Below are 13,929 nucleotides of genomic sequence, written 5' to 3' on the forward strand. Positions count from 1 at the left end.
AAAATTTTACAGTAACAAAAACTTGTTTAAGTTGGTTAAACGAATAAAGGGTTTCGATACGAAACTCTAGGCGCTTGAATCGCCTGATTCCGATAAACGAGCGAAAAGTTAAACTAAAACAAAAATCGAATCAGGAATCACGATAAGAAAAATTGCGGATTTAATCCGAGAAAAAGAAAAATGACGAACGCCGATTTTTTTTCTCTCTCTTTTTTTTCGGCACAGTAATCGAGGCGCGATGAACCTCGGGCAGCGGGAAAGTCGGCGGCGGCAGCTCCGGCGGCGCGCGCGGATCGAGGCGGGGCTGATGGGCTGGGGCGGCGCTATTTAAAGGCTGCCCCCGGGCGGTGTCCCGCTCGGGTACGGCCCGAAGTCGGTTCGTTTTTTTTAATTATTCCGCTCGGAAGAAAAATGAAAAGAAATACTAAACGGACTCCAAAAATTCCGAAATAAATTTTCACGGGCTTCTAGAATCAAGCTGCACAAGGTGAACATTTATTTGGGCCCTAAATGCAATTTTGAAAAACGCACATTTTCCTAAAATTCAAATAAAACAACGAAAAACTCCGAAATAAAATCTTATTTGATTTTATTATTAAATCCTCAATATTTCTTTATTTTGGGAAAGTCATTTATTCCCTCTCTCATATTTTTGTAATAGAAATAATTGATGGTAAAATAAATAAAATCAAACGATCCTATTCTCAAAATTTGAGAAAACTCAAATATGAAAATAACGAAATCCCCAACTCTCTCCGTGGGTCATTGAGTTGCGTAGAATTTCTAGGATCAACCAAAATGCAAAATAAAATATGATATGCATGATGATCTAATGTATAACATTCCAAATTGAAAATTTGGGATGTTACATGCATACAGCATAGAGGCACGGGCGTTTACTCTGTGTTTTAGTGTCAAGGGTCACAAGCACGGGCATACAGCCCTCAAAGGTCTTCTAATTACATAGAGTCACGCACAGAGGTTTTCTAATTGTATTCACAATGAGTCGGTGGAGAGGCATGGTTTATTCTTACCCGGAGTCACGATTGTGCGATTATTACGGAAACCTAATAGAATCGGACGACTGTCCGTGTTACAATTGTTTTCGTTGTAAGATTTTAACTCAAATGCACGAACCGTCAAGTGTGTCAGTGTTTCAAGTCAGAGGTCACCTTCGTGTATCTTTGTGCTCCAAATGCATCCGTTGATCTATAACCAGGAGTGGCACGGTAAAGATGCTCAGGGAGGCATGCTTGTGTTTTATGTGGAGTCACGTTCGTGCGTTAATTGCGGAAACCCAACGTGCGTGTTACAATTAAGTCACTAGAAGATTCAAGGTTGTGCCTCTGCTTTGCAGATGATTCTGCTAAAACGCGGACAAAACCAAGTGAATGAAGTGATGGCAGAACCACATCTTTTCAAGAACGAGACACACGGTCCTGCCTTCGGCATTGTAAAGCACTGTTCTACATGCCACACACAGGCACGGCCATGATTCCACGTGCCTTAGTAGCATGTAATGACGTGATTCTCTCACAGCAAACGCCGTGAACCTACTACCAGGCACTATATCCATTAGTGGTATACAATCATGTTCACTTGATTCACTTGTGGTATTAAATAGAGTCATGTTCACTTGTGTTTGTGTTCTGAATGATTCACTCGACTCATTCAGACGGAGAAGGACGGACGAGCAGTCCATGGAGGCACACTTTAGTATTAGGCAGGGTCAAAATCATGCGTTTATTGCGCATGGTCGATGGTATTACACAGAGTCATGCTCGCCTGCGAGACTCGATCAGACAAAGATGCACTGGCGTCAAGCCCACGGAACTGAACCTTTGTCTTACGCACAGCCACGGGCGTTTACTCTATGAAGCACAGAGTTGCCTATACGAGAGACGCTGATTTTAAAAGCTTATTTCCTTGTATTTAAAAGCACAGACGTGAAGTCTATACAGACACGGTTCCGTACTGAGTTGCGTCACGCTTCTTTCTTGATAAAGTCTCTACAACCACGGTTATGTGCGTTTGTGACTTTCTGTATTTTAGTGATAAGGGTCGTAGACACGGGCATTAAATCCACAAAGGCATCATGTGGTATTATATAGAGTCATGTTCGCTTGTGTCTATTTTTCGAATGATTGCGTCGACTCGTTTAGACGGAGAGGCACGGACGAGAAGCCCATGGAGGCATACTTGAGTATTAGGCAGATTCACATTCGTGCGTTTACTACAAAAACATAACAGAATTGGATTCAAATGTGAACCCTCACTGTTTACTTTGTGAGGCATGTCCTTAAAAGCACGGGCAAGAACTCTCTGCAACCACAGTTCTGTACCAAAGAGCAACTGTCAAACGCATGGAAGTCATGCAATGAGGGCCGCACTTTTAGTAGTAGAAAAAGCACTTTATCAGCTGGCATTGATCCTTTGCTACGCGCAGAGTAGGGTGGCTGTGGAAGGCACGTTATACAAGCAGAGAACGAACATCACGATGCCAGGACAAGGTCAAAAGCATGGTTGTGAGTCTGCAGTGTCACGGCTAGAATCCTCGAGACGCATTTCGGTGTGGCCTGTTGAGTAGAAACTCGGTTGTGCGGTAACCAGAAGCACTACGTAACGCCCCGCAAAACAGGTTTGGTTCACCATGTGGTGGCTCTCTATGCTTTCAGCTCTTTTCATCTCTCCTGTGTCGTAGCAGAGACGCATGGTTGTATTGTTACACCATCCAACTTCATAAAGAAAGGGTTGCAAACATTTACAAACAAACCTATCACCCTTATAATATGTTCCCAGCTGAGTAATAAAAATACCTAAACAAGCAAAATCTGTTATGCTTACATTTGCTTTGTATCTACAACTACACCAAATAAACTTACAAGCCGTTTTTTATAACCACAGTACAAGGACCAGAAACAGTGCAGCGGCTCAAATGCAGCTCTATTAGTGCAAGGCTCAACTGCAGCTCCTCAGTGTGTATGGCAGGTACATTAGAGAAGCACCGCTCTACCTGCAACACAGGCACGGTTGTGCATGCATTGTGTGCATGACAGGTACATATATAAGACAGGCACCGTCGTACATACAACACAGCACAGTTACACATGCAGCGCACATCTCTCCACTGAAACATTAAATCTACTTTATGTCTCTTAACCTTGGTGCCACAACATTTTATGGTCCTCCGGCCTGTACAAAGCCGCAAAGCCACACATTTCCTTCATGACTGCATGCAACACAAAAACAGACAAGCCTACACACGATGCAAAGACTACAGCGGTTGTCTGATAAAGTTTACATAAAACTCAAGCTCAAAAGAACGCAACAACAAATAACTCCATACACCTGGACAACTAACACAAGGCCTGATTTCAGCATCCACACCTGAACAGAACCGTCAAATCCAGGTATTCAACACTCCTCTTTCTTAAATGCGGACGCGCGTGGCTGCAACTTGATGATAATCTTAGACGTGCACGTTTAGAAGCCCTTCTATGCCACTCCAGAGCCCTTTGTTGCTTTTCGTAAAATAGTGTCGTGAACTCTGTGGGAGGGGAGGTAAACTTCATGGTCATGGTCTCGAGATCCTTTGCACTAAGAACAAAGAACATCGCAAATTCAGCGTAACTCCCGCAGCGAACATAATCTTCCAGTGTTACTGTCTTCAGACAAACGTCGTAATGTTTGAGAAACTGCCCGTACTTACGACGCCATTTGTTTTTTTCACCATAAGAAATCAACGATCCCTAAAATATAAATGATAGGTTGAAAATACTTAGCGTCTATAAAAAGAGATACGGACCATCAAAAAACCAAATGAAACAATTAGTTCTACCACCTCCATAACAAGAAGTTAGACATAGACTTGTCTATATATGGATGTATCCAACAATAAATCATGTGTAGATACGGGTGCATCAATTTCAGTCAAAATTAAGACAAGTATTTTGAAAAGGAACGAATACTACAGCATGCACATTTCTGAAGATCATCACCTCGACAAACAAGTTCTCCAGTTTTGGAAAGCATTGCAGCAAATCAACAACAATGTCCACCTTATAATCAATGTAGATAAGCAAGGTCTTGACAGATTGACGCATTGTTGTTAGACTGACTGCCTTAACACCCTTCATGAAAAATAGCAGAAGATGGATCACAAAACTAATAGAATAAAGGTTGGATGAAAAAAACTTGTTTCCTCACAAACAAAGTGAGGCTGGAAGTATCGTGAAAACTCAATACCTCAAGACACGTGAGGCGACATGGATACGGTTCAAACGTAGAGACACCGGCTAACTCCAATTCCTGACTCTGCATGAATAATAGAACATAGACCATCAAATTAATAGAACAAACATCGGAACAAGTGCAACTCTATTCCAGTATGAAGGAAAGTTAGTACCTCAACACACGTCGAGGGAGACACGAACACGAATTCACCCAACGTCTCCAGTTTAGGTGCAGAGACAATGGTTATCGAACATTCATCAACCAGACAATCAACAATCAACCGTCGAAGAGAAGGGGCATCCTCAATAATGAGGTCTCCGTATGGACAACAAATGCCAATGCTTACAAGATTACACGAGTTTATTGTGACGCGACGACCTCCTCTATTGCAAACAAGCAGGAGAGACTCAAGTGCAGGGCAACTAGAGTGGATTATGCTTTGCAGCGACGTGTCTGATATATCAACCTCCACAAGCGAGAGTCTTTTCACCAGTGTTAGCTTAAGCGTCCCTATGTAACTATCTAGTACTTGGCAAAGAGCAAAGCCGAGGGTGTGGAGAGAGGAGGAAAACCGAAACACGGACTCCTGTGCCGAGGGCGTAGTTGAAGTGCATAGATCCAGTAGTGTTACCTCTTGCGTCAAAAATCTTGGGAAGAGGTAGTAGAACTCAAGAAGCTGGATATTGTCAAGCTTCCAGGATCGGAGCCAGGCATCAATGGTGGAGGGTCTGCAATGTAGGTTGCACGCCGGACATGGCCGGACAGAATGGATTTCGGAAGACTGAAAACAGGATTTCGACAGATCCGCGTTCCTGAATAGCATTTACGAGCGCGCTCCTTGGTGGAGGCGGACAGCTGAGGCATAGTCTCGATATGAACTGTTTCTAGGGCGTTAAAGAGATGTGGGACAGGGATCTCGCGGCAGTCGAGATTCAGAGGAGCGATGGGCCACAAAGGACGCCAGCGACGTGCGAGGATTCGAGTACGAATGCCATCCTTGATGGCAAGACGAGAGATGATCTCACCTAGGACGGCGTCGGGGAGATCGCTTGTGAGATCCGGACAACATCCCTCTTCTTCCTCCTCGGATCGAGAGGGAGCACGGTCGGCGCTTCCATCCCCTCCGACGAACAGCGCACCACCAGAAGGCGGCATCACCGGTGGCGCCACTCTCGACCTCTTGATGCTACGAGCAGCGCTTTCCATCTCCACCTCCGTTGCTGGGGTGGCGCCGCCCACGACCAGTGCTCACTGAGGTGGATCTGGAGAAATGGATTACAACCTGTCAATCCACGAGATGACTTAATTAAACACCCACAACAGGGAGCGAAGGGGTCCAGATTAATTACTTTCTGACAGGGGGCCCGGGTTAAGTACTACTCGTAGCAAGTCAATGGTAGGTGACTGTTTGAAACATTAAATAGAACCACGGCTTTCAAGGTACGAGATGCACTGTTGCACACACAGACCAGGCACGGGGCGTGCCCGTCCGTGTATTAATTATTTATGGCACACATTCAATAGAATAATCTGTTTGATGCCGGAAGCATGGTTCTACAGTCATCTTGCCTCTACGAGCAGCAAAATTTTCCACGGACACGTTCACATTTAAGTAAATAGAAGATTCAAGGCCATGCCTCTGCTTTGCAAATGATTCTGCTGAAACGCTCCTGTCACGGCTTATCACGTACCAGACACACGATCCAGCTTGGCATTGTCACGTACCAGACACACGGTCCTGCCTTTGGCATTGTGACGCACTGTTCTACATTCCACACAGGCATGTAGAACAATTCGTGTCTACGTTCGTGTCTCTTTGTGTTCCAGATGACTCCATTGACTCTAACACCAGGAGAGGCACAGTATGGAGGCCCAGAGAGGCATGCTTTCGTTTTACGCGGGATCACAATTATCACAGGCATGGGCATGAAGCGCGTAAAGGCATGGTCGGTGGTATTACATAGAGTCACGCTAACCTAAGTCTTATGCACAGCCACGGGTGTTTACTCTGTGAGGCACGGAATGGCCTATACGAGAGACCCTGTTTTTAAAAGCGTATTTCCTTGTACGGGCATAAGCACGTGCATACAGCATAGAGGCACGGGCGTTTACTCTGTGTTTTAGTGTCAAGGGTCACAAGCACGGGCATACATCCCTCAAAGGTCTTCTAATTACATAGAGTCACGCACAGAGGTTTTCTAATTGTATTCACAATGAGTCGCTGTAGAGGCATGGTTTATTCTTACCCGAGTCACGATTGTGCGATTATTACAGAAACCTAATAGAATCGGACGACTATCCGTGTTACAATTGTTTTCGTTGTAAGATTTTAACTCAAATGCACGAACCGTCAAGTGTGTTAGTGTTTCAAGTCAGAGGTCACCTTCGTGTCTCTTTGTGCTCCAAATGCATCTGTTGATCTATAACCAGGAGTGGCACGGTAAAGATGCGGCATGCTTTTGTTTTACATGGAGCCGCATTCGTGCGTTAATTGCAGAAACCCAACATGCATGTTAAAATTAAGTCACTAGAAGATTCAAGGCCGTGCCTCTGCTTTGCAGATGATTCTGCTAAAACGCGGACAAAACCAAGTGAATGAAGTGATGGCAGAACCACGGCTTTGCAAGAGCGAGACACACAGTCCTGCCTTCGGCATTGTAAAGCACTGTTCTACATGCCACACACAGGCACAGCCGTGATTCCACGTGCCTTAGTAGCAACAGCAAACGCCGTGAACCTACTGCCAGGCACTATATCCATTTGTAACACAGAAACGCAAACACAACCGTGACTCGTTGTGTTTGAAATCTTTGCATCACAGAAGCACCGCGTGAAGGCACATGAGGCACGGTTGGACACGCATCACAAGCACGGTTATTTGAACTACTTACAGTCATGCATTCATAAAGAAGAACATGCGTTAGAACAGGTGATGCACAGTTACCACGAAAGCCACAGTTATGCAGCCCCAGAAGCACTACCCGGATTCTGTGCTTAAAAACGTTTTCGTTCCCTAACGGCGGGCGTGACCATACAACCGTGAGAGTCATGGTTGAACACTCACCGGTGGCATGGCCGCGGCTGCCTGTGCCCTTAGGTTATTTTTATCTCTCTGTCACGCAGCAGAGAAGCATGCTTGTATGCTTACAACATCCACATTCAGAAACCGACGCGGCTGCAGAAAATAACAAGGAAACATGTGCCTCTGATATTTTCGTCCGCCGAGTAAAAAATACATAAAGAAGCTTTTGCGTTCTTATTTAAATTTGTTTTGTTTCTATAACTGCAGCAAATTAACTTACAAGCCATTCTTATAACCACAACACAAGAAAATAAACAATCCCCACCAATTTCTTGCTATTTCATCGCTCCACGTGCGGCCTTGTTTTTGAATGTTCAGCGATCCATTATTCCTTCTCGACCCTTGTGCAACCCCACCCTTCTACATAGCTATTCAACCTATTTACCTGTAAAATCAATATTCATACATAAAAACAAAGCGAAAGATTGCGGTCATCACTATTTTTTGCTTACGTCCTGTTTAAGTTGCATTATTACCTTTTAACTTTTCTATTCGTACTGTTCTCCGGTACCAAAAATTCTCCACTCAGACCTTTCCTTTCTGAAAATGGACTGCGCAGATTTCGTGCCTTGTCCCGGGCTTCCCTGCATGCATTTTGTGTGCCTGGCTTGTGTGATGTTTGATTCTGGCCTAGATGCAAGACTTTGATAAATGCTCCCTACTGTTAGTGGGGTCATTGGAATTGCTGGCGTCTGACGTCTTCCTCCTGGGCTTGGAGTGCATTGTCCTAAGCCGTTTGATGTCCTCGATGGTGTTGTCAGCCATTTCATTGACCTTGCCCTCTTCTCCTGCTGCGATTTCCTCTTTTCCTCTTCAATCCTCATCCTCTCCTGCACTTCTGGGTTATCCGGGCAGTTTGTTTTCATGTGACCCTTTTCTCCACAACGGTCGCACTTGGTTGCGGCTTTGTAGCCTTTTCCTTTCTTCTCAGAACAAGCTTTGATTTGATCTCCTTTTTTCGTACCCTTTGAGCCACTCATGGGAGGGTTCTTGAGAGTTTCGACAAGAATGCCTGTGTCTGGTTCCTCGGCAAGTGCCGCCATGACTTTTATTTTCATATCTACCGTACACTCACGCAGCACATGGTATGCCTTCTCTTTTCTGCATGCATTTGAATAGATATCCGGCAACTCAGCGTAAGCGAGGCCGAATCTCATAGTTTCATCGTCTTGTATGGTCATGCTATCACCTTGACTTGTAGACGGAACTTTTAGACTCTCTGATAGATTCCTGGTCCATCTGGGGATGACAAAGGATTTTGGAAGTTGATCGATCATGCTTGTTTGGTCCATCACCTTAAGCACACGGCGGCACTGAATGCCATCCCTACTCATTTTCTTGCAGCTGCAACTGTATATTTCTTTTTGCTCATCCACATCTACCCTGAACTCAGACCTGTCAAATTCCTCGCCCGGATATGGTTTCCACACTTTTTCTCCAGGCTCAATAATCTTTTTTAAAAAATACTGCCTCCCCTTTGCCAGGTCAGAGCACTTGAAGTAAGTCCGGTTCCGTAGCTCCAGCTGGAATTTCCTGAAAATTTCATTCGTGTATACTTGACTTGCTTGTCTTTCAATCGGAAAACCCGTCTCTAGTGATGGCGCCTTCTCTTCTGTTCGGTGTCTTTTCTTGTCAAGCGTGGCGAGGCAATTTTGCTGAATCATGTGATACGCATTAACAAACCTTTTTATAGTGTCCTTGTGGTCGACGTAATTCTTCCACATCGAATTCGTGCTCTCACTGCGAGTGGTTGTTGACGAGAAAGGATAGAAACAGTCCTTGAAGTAGGCCGGCACCCAAAAATTTCGGAGTTCCCATAGCGTGTTCAGGTGTTTGTTGCCTTCCGCCTTGTGCAGAGAAATTGCTGCTTTCCAGGCACGCTCAAACTCGTCTTGATCTAGTGAGTTTTTGACGATTCGAAATATATCATCAGACATCCCTGGGTGCTGCGCAAACACTGCTGCGTTATTTTCCTTCAGGTTCTTCCTAATATGCCACCAGCAGAACCTGTGCCTCGTCCTCGGAAGAGCTTCCTTTATTGCAGTCTTCATCGCCTGGTCCTGGTCTGTTATTATGTATTTCGGCTCTTTACCTCCCATTGCCTCGACAAACGTGCTTAGGAGCCACTTGAATGACCCTATTTTCTCATCCTTCAAAAGGCCTACTCCAAACAGGACGGTCGACCCGTGGTTGTCGACACCTATAATTGGTGCAAATGGCAAGCCATATATATTCGTAGAGAATGTGGTGTCAAAAGACACGAAATCTCCATATAGATCATAATTCATCTTACACAAGGAGTCTGTCCAGAACAGGCTGCGCACTACATTGTTCTCTGTCTCTTCCACATGGTGGAATCCCGGCCTCCGCCTCTGCATATCAGCAAACAGTTTCATGGTGTCTGCGATATCAGTGCCGCGCTCTCCAGCCCTGTCCCGGCATGCAATGTTGCTTATGTCAATCGTGTCGAACATAATTTCTCGCCTCGGTTTCCCCATGGCAGTAAAAATCTGCATAACCTTCCTTGGTTCTAACCTCGCCTTCTGCAGCACTTGTATAAAGAATTTCTCCTGAGGTGTCATCTTCTTATAGCATCTCATGAACTTCAGCATCCAATCAGATGGGTGAAGCTGGTGGTTGAGCTATAGACGCACGTTCTTCAGATACCATTTCCTCCTATCTGTATCCCTCTTGGCTGTTATTTGGACTGGGCAGCTTGTCCGGATCAAGCAGTTGCTCCTTCTCTCCTTAACATGTCTCTCAGTTGTTTTATTCTGCCCTTCCTTGGTGCACTGAAACACCTGCTTGTCAAGCTGCTGATCATATGTCGATCTTCTGCTCGTTGATCGCTTGGCAGCAAAGCCAACCTTTCTAGCATATCTGCAGAAAAACAAAAAGCACTCATCCAATGATCCGAATACCATACCACCCTCTGGTTCGAGCGCTTCGGTGACCTCCTGAATCGTTGGGTATATGCCTTCTTTAAACATGTCATCCATTTCTTTCTCTACAATGGTCGGCGGCGCCATGATGATTCTGTCTACCGTGTCTTCGTTCGTCTGATCGCATTCACTTCTGACGACATCAGTCTCATCGCCAGCCACAGGTCCACTTACAGCGGAGCTGCTGCTGCTCTGTTGTTTGTCACACGCAGCAGCGTCGTTTCTGCATGGCACGGCCAAATCCATAAATGAGTCTGCCTCTCCAATGTTGCATTGTGCAATGCTGCTCCCTGTTTCTCCGGCACTCGTGCAACCAAGGGACTGTGCTGCTTCTACCATGCAATCCGTGCTGGCGCTGTACGCTACTTGCTGCTGTGAACGTTGCGTTTCCTTCGAAATGGATGGAGAACTATGATATTTCTTTCCCTCATCTGTTATCCCCTCCGCCAAATCCTGAACACATGGCAAGAAACAGAATTAGATGTCCAGAGCAGCATATGCATTTTTTAAATTTCTAAACAAAAGATTTATATGACTCATCAGGGCTCATCTGGTATCCAAAACCAGACCCGTGCCTCTTCACCGAGTATAAGCGGTACACCAGAGGCACTGTTCACATCACGAATGTGACCATGCTACACACACATCTGCACAAAGAGGCACATATGTGCTTCTGTTTACACCATACAACCGGAGAGGCACAACAACATCCTATATAAAAGAACAACTGCACATACAGCCGTACAAGACGGACAGCCGTCCTCCTGTTTTCCACTTTACCCTGTTCTCCTATAAAACTATTTGTGTGTTGAATTCAAAAAGCATAGTTCCGACATCACCTTTGTTTTCCCATGCCTCTCTTGTCCAGCAAATCTTGGCGACAACCTCCGTGCATTGGTGATTTCGCTGACGATTTTGAATGCCATCGGAGATCCTTTGGAAGGACCCCTCATGTTGAACGCCACAGGTGATCCTTTCAAAGGACCTTGCCTTATGTTTTCATCGATTCGTGGACTACCGCGATACTTGCTTCCTTCCTCGTACACCTGCGTGTGGAAGATACTGCAATTTAAATATACCAGACGAAAACAAAGAAAAAATTGCTCACAAAAAATATACATTTGCTTTAAATGTTGTTGCACGTTCGTATATGTTGTCACCTGTATTGCTTTCTGATGCTGCTGTATGTTAGAGCTTATTGCTCCTATGTTTGATTTTGTCGTTGGGCTCTTCTTGCTTGTGCAAACCGTACCGAATCCTTGAACACCAATGCTTTTGTTGCCAATGATCCTTCTGCTTGCATCAAAGGAAATTCTGTTACCCTGCACCTCTTCATTATGACCGCCTACAAACGCTGGGCCGTCACAACGCCCGCTCTGCGCCTTTGTGGGCATCTGTGTCTTCAAACCAAAAAATAATTAGAGGCATGTGCGACTAAAACTTCCACGTACGTTAAAACCAGCGTTTGAAGTTTTCGTCGTTACCTGCACAATCTGCTTAGTGGAGTCTCTGCTGCTTAGAATGCTCCTCTTGGCAGGTGTCTGTTGCACACCATGCTCCTGGTTGGGGCGTTTGCCAAGAACTTGTATCTCACTCTTGACTCCAATTATTCCAGCCCGCATGGCATGTGCGTGTTTGACAGCATCTGCATCCTTGATCTTCTTCTCGTTTTGTAGTATTTTTTTTCTTCCACCTCTCGATACTCAACTGCAGAGTAGATGCACAGGATAAACAGATATTACAGCATTCATCCAGGATATATAAATCATTTTTGTTGTTGTTAATGATCTACTATTTGGTGTTCTCAGTGGTGACACCTTGACAGCAAACGTCCCAGAAATAAAAGACCAAACACTAATGTTCAACTGCCTTACTATTACCTGCCTCCCATAATCCTTGCCGATGTCGTTCAAAGACCGACCGTCCCTGTTGTCCTGACCAGATGACGCACTCCTTTACATCTGCCCCGAAAAAGAGACGTAATAAATATAAAGGTTATAAACCTGCAGTATCAGTGTTGAAACTTTTCGAAGTCGATATCAACAGAGATATATTTTTAGTTCTATATAATTAACATATATAAATATATACATATATTAATTTTTAATTAAACTACAACCTCAACCAAAGTGAGATCCTCTGATGCTAATTTGCTTGTGCAACACTTAACACAAAGATAACCATGAAACCTAACAAAAGTAACAACCTCGTATTACAAGGACGAGAGGATACAAAACAAAAACAAACTCAAATCAAAGCTACAGTGTAAAACTAAACAGTTTTATTCTATGAATCCCGACCACAACAAATTCATCAACGAATTGAATCTCGTGTATCAGGAATCGCCACGCAAAAGGTGCGTTGATAATTTTTTTACTAACCTTTGATTGCCGAATCTTATGCGCTGATTGTTCGGAAGTCACACCTTTCTAAATTGTGGGGGGGGTCTCTTCCCTGCAGTTTGTCAGCGATCCCCTTCAATGATTTTGAATCTCGAGAGAGAGAAAAGAGAAAGAGAGAGGGAGAGAGAGAGAAAGAAAGAGAGAGGCTACTTCGTTTTTTGCGTGCAGGAGAAGAATAACCTGATATGTGGGGTGAGTTTTGCGACGCATGAGAGATGGGCATGTTTCTTGGGCGTGACGAGATGTGGTAGGTCGCCTTCACTTGACCGTCGACGACACTGACAAGTGGGCTCTCAGTTACTAATTCCTCTAAGTCTCTCACTAACTTGTGGGGTCGGCCTTATATGAGTCCTACGAGGAGTACCTCCATCTGAGGTGAGAAAATGTGGTAGGTGGACTTCAAACTCATACTGACATGTGGGCTCTCAAATAGTTCCTCCAAGTATTTGACTAACTTGTGGGGTCGTCCGCAGATGAGTTCCAGATCTCTCTCCATCTAGCATCGGTGGCGACAGGCGAGCTCTCCAAAGGAAAGCCAATCCTGATCCCTCCGCAGAGTTCGCTCGTCACTGAAAAATTATCGGTCTCCTTCATCTCACTCGCCGTGGATCTCCTGTTCAGGTAATCCATTGCATCCTCACCATGATTATGCCACCGATTCAACGTTTGAACAAAAAAATTACCGGTGCTAGCAATTCCGCGGGCTGCGTACACACCGCATGTGCGCAACACAGCAGGTGGGGCGCGATTTGAATATCGGTTCCGGATCCAATTATCTTCAGCTGGTCCGTGCTCAAACTGTTGCGCCGTCTTAACAGCAGAGGGGTTATGGATTTAAAATTAGGACTCAGCTAACCTCACTTTAACCATGCCAACTGCATGCTTGCGCCGTGGTTTTGCTAACTTGAGTTATATCTCCAGCCATGCAAAACTTAAGCACTCGTCTTAGCTAACCAACTAGAGACAGGTCAAATTATTTGTATAGATCCGCAATCTATAGCAGAGATCCAAAGGATTTACGTCCGTTTTTGCAAAGCAGTTACTAACTCAGAGTTAGAACCCGTCTTAGCTAACCAACCTGTTGATGATGGTCTCACATGGACTGCTAACAACTGTCTTACATAGCTGACCTGGTAACGATGACGTCTCATGACCTCTTATGTAGAGTTCGATGAGATGGACTCCACCCCACAGCTGTCGGAGACTCAGTCTCAGTCTGTCGATGGCACGGAGATTGTCACCCAAGATTTCATGGTTCATGACCAACTAG

The 13,929-nt window shown here is 44.9% G+C and overlaps 1 pseudogene; it reads right to left on the minus strand.

Moving 5' to 3' along the window:
* Window positions 1–7,696: 7,696 nt before the first annotated feature.
* LOC123129659 (uncharacterized) lies at window positions 7,697–12,218 on the minus strand (annotated as a pseudogene).
* Window positions 12,219–13,929: the final 1,711 nt, after the last annotated feature.

Source organism: Triticum aestivum, chromosome 6A, assembly GCF_018294505.1.
Source record: "Triticum aestivum cultivar Chinese Spring chromosome 6A, IWGSC CS RefSeq v2.1, whole genome shotgun sequence".
Classification (NCBI taxonomy): Eukaryota; Viridiplantae; Streptophyta; class Magnoliopsida; order Poales; family Poaceae; genus Triticum; species Triticum aestivum.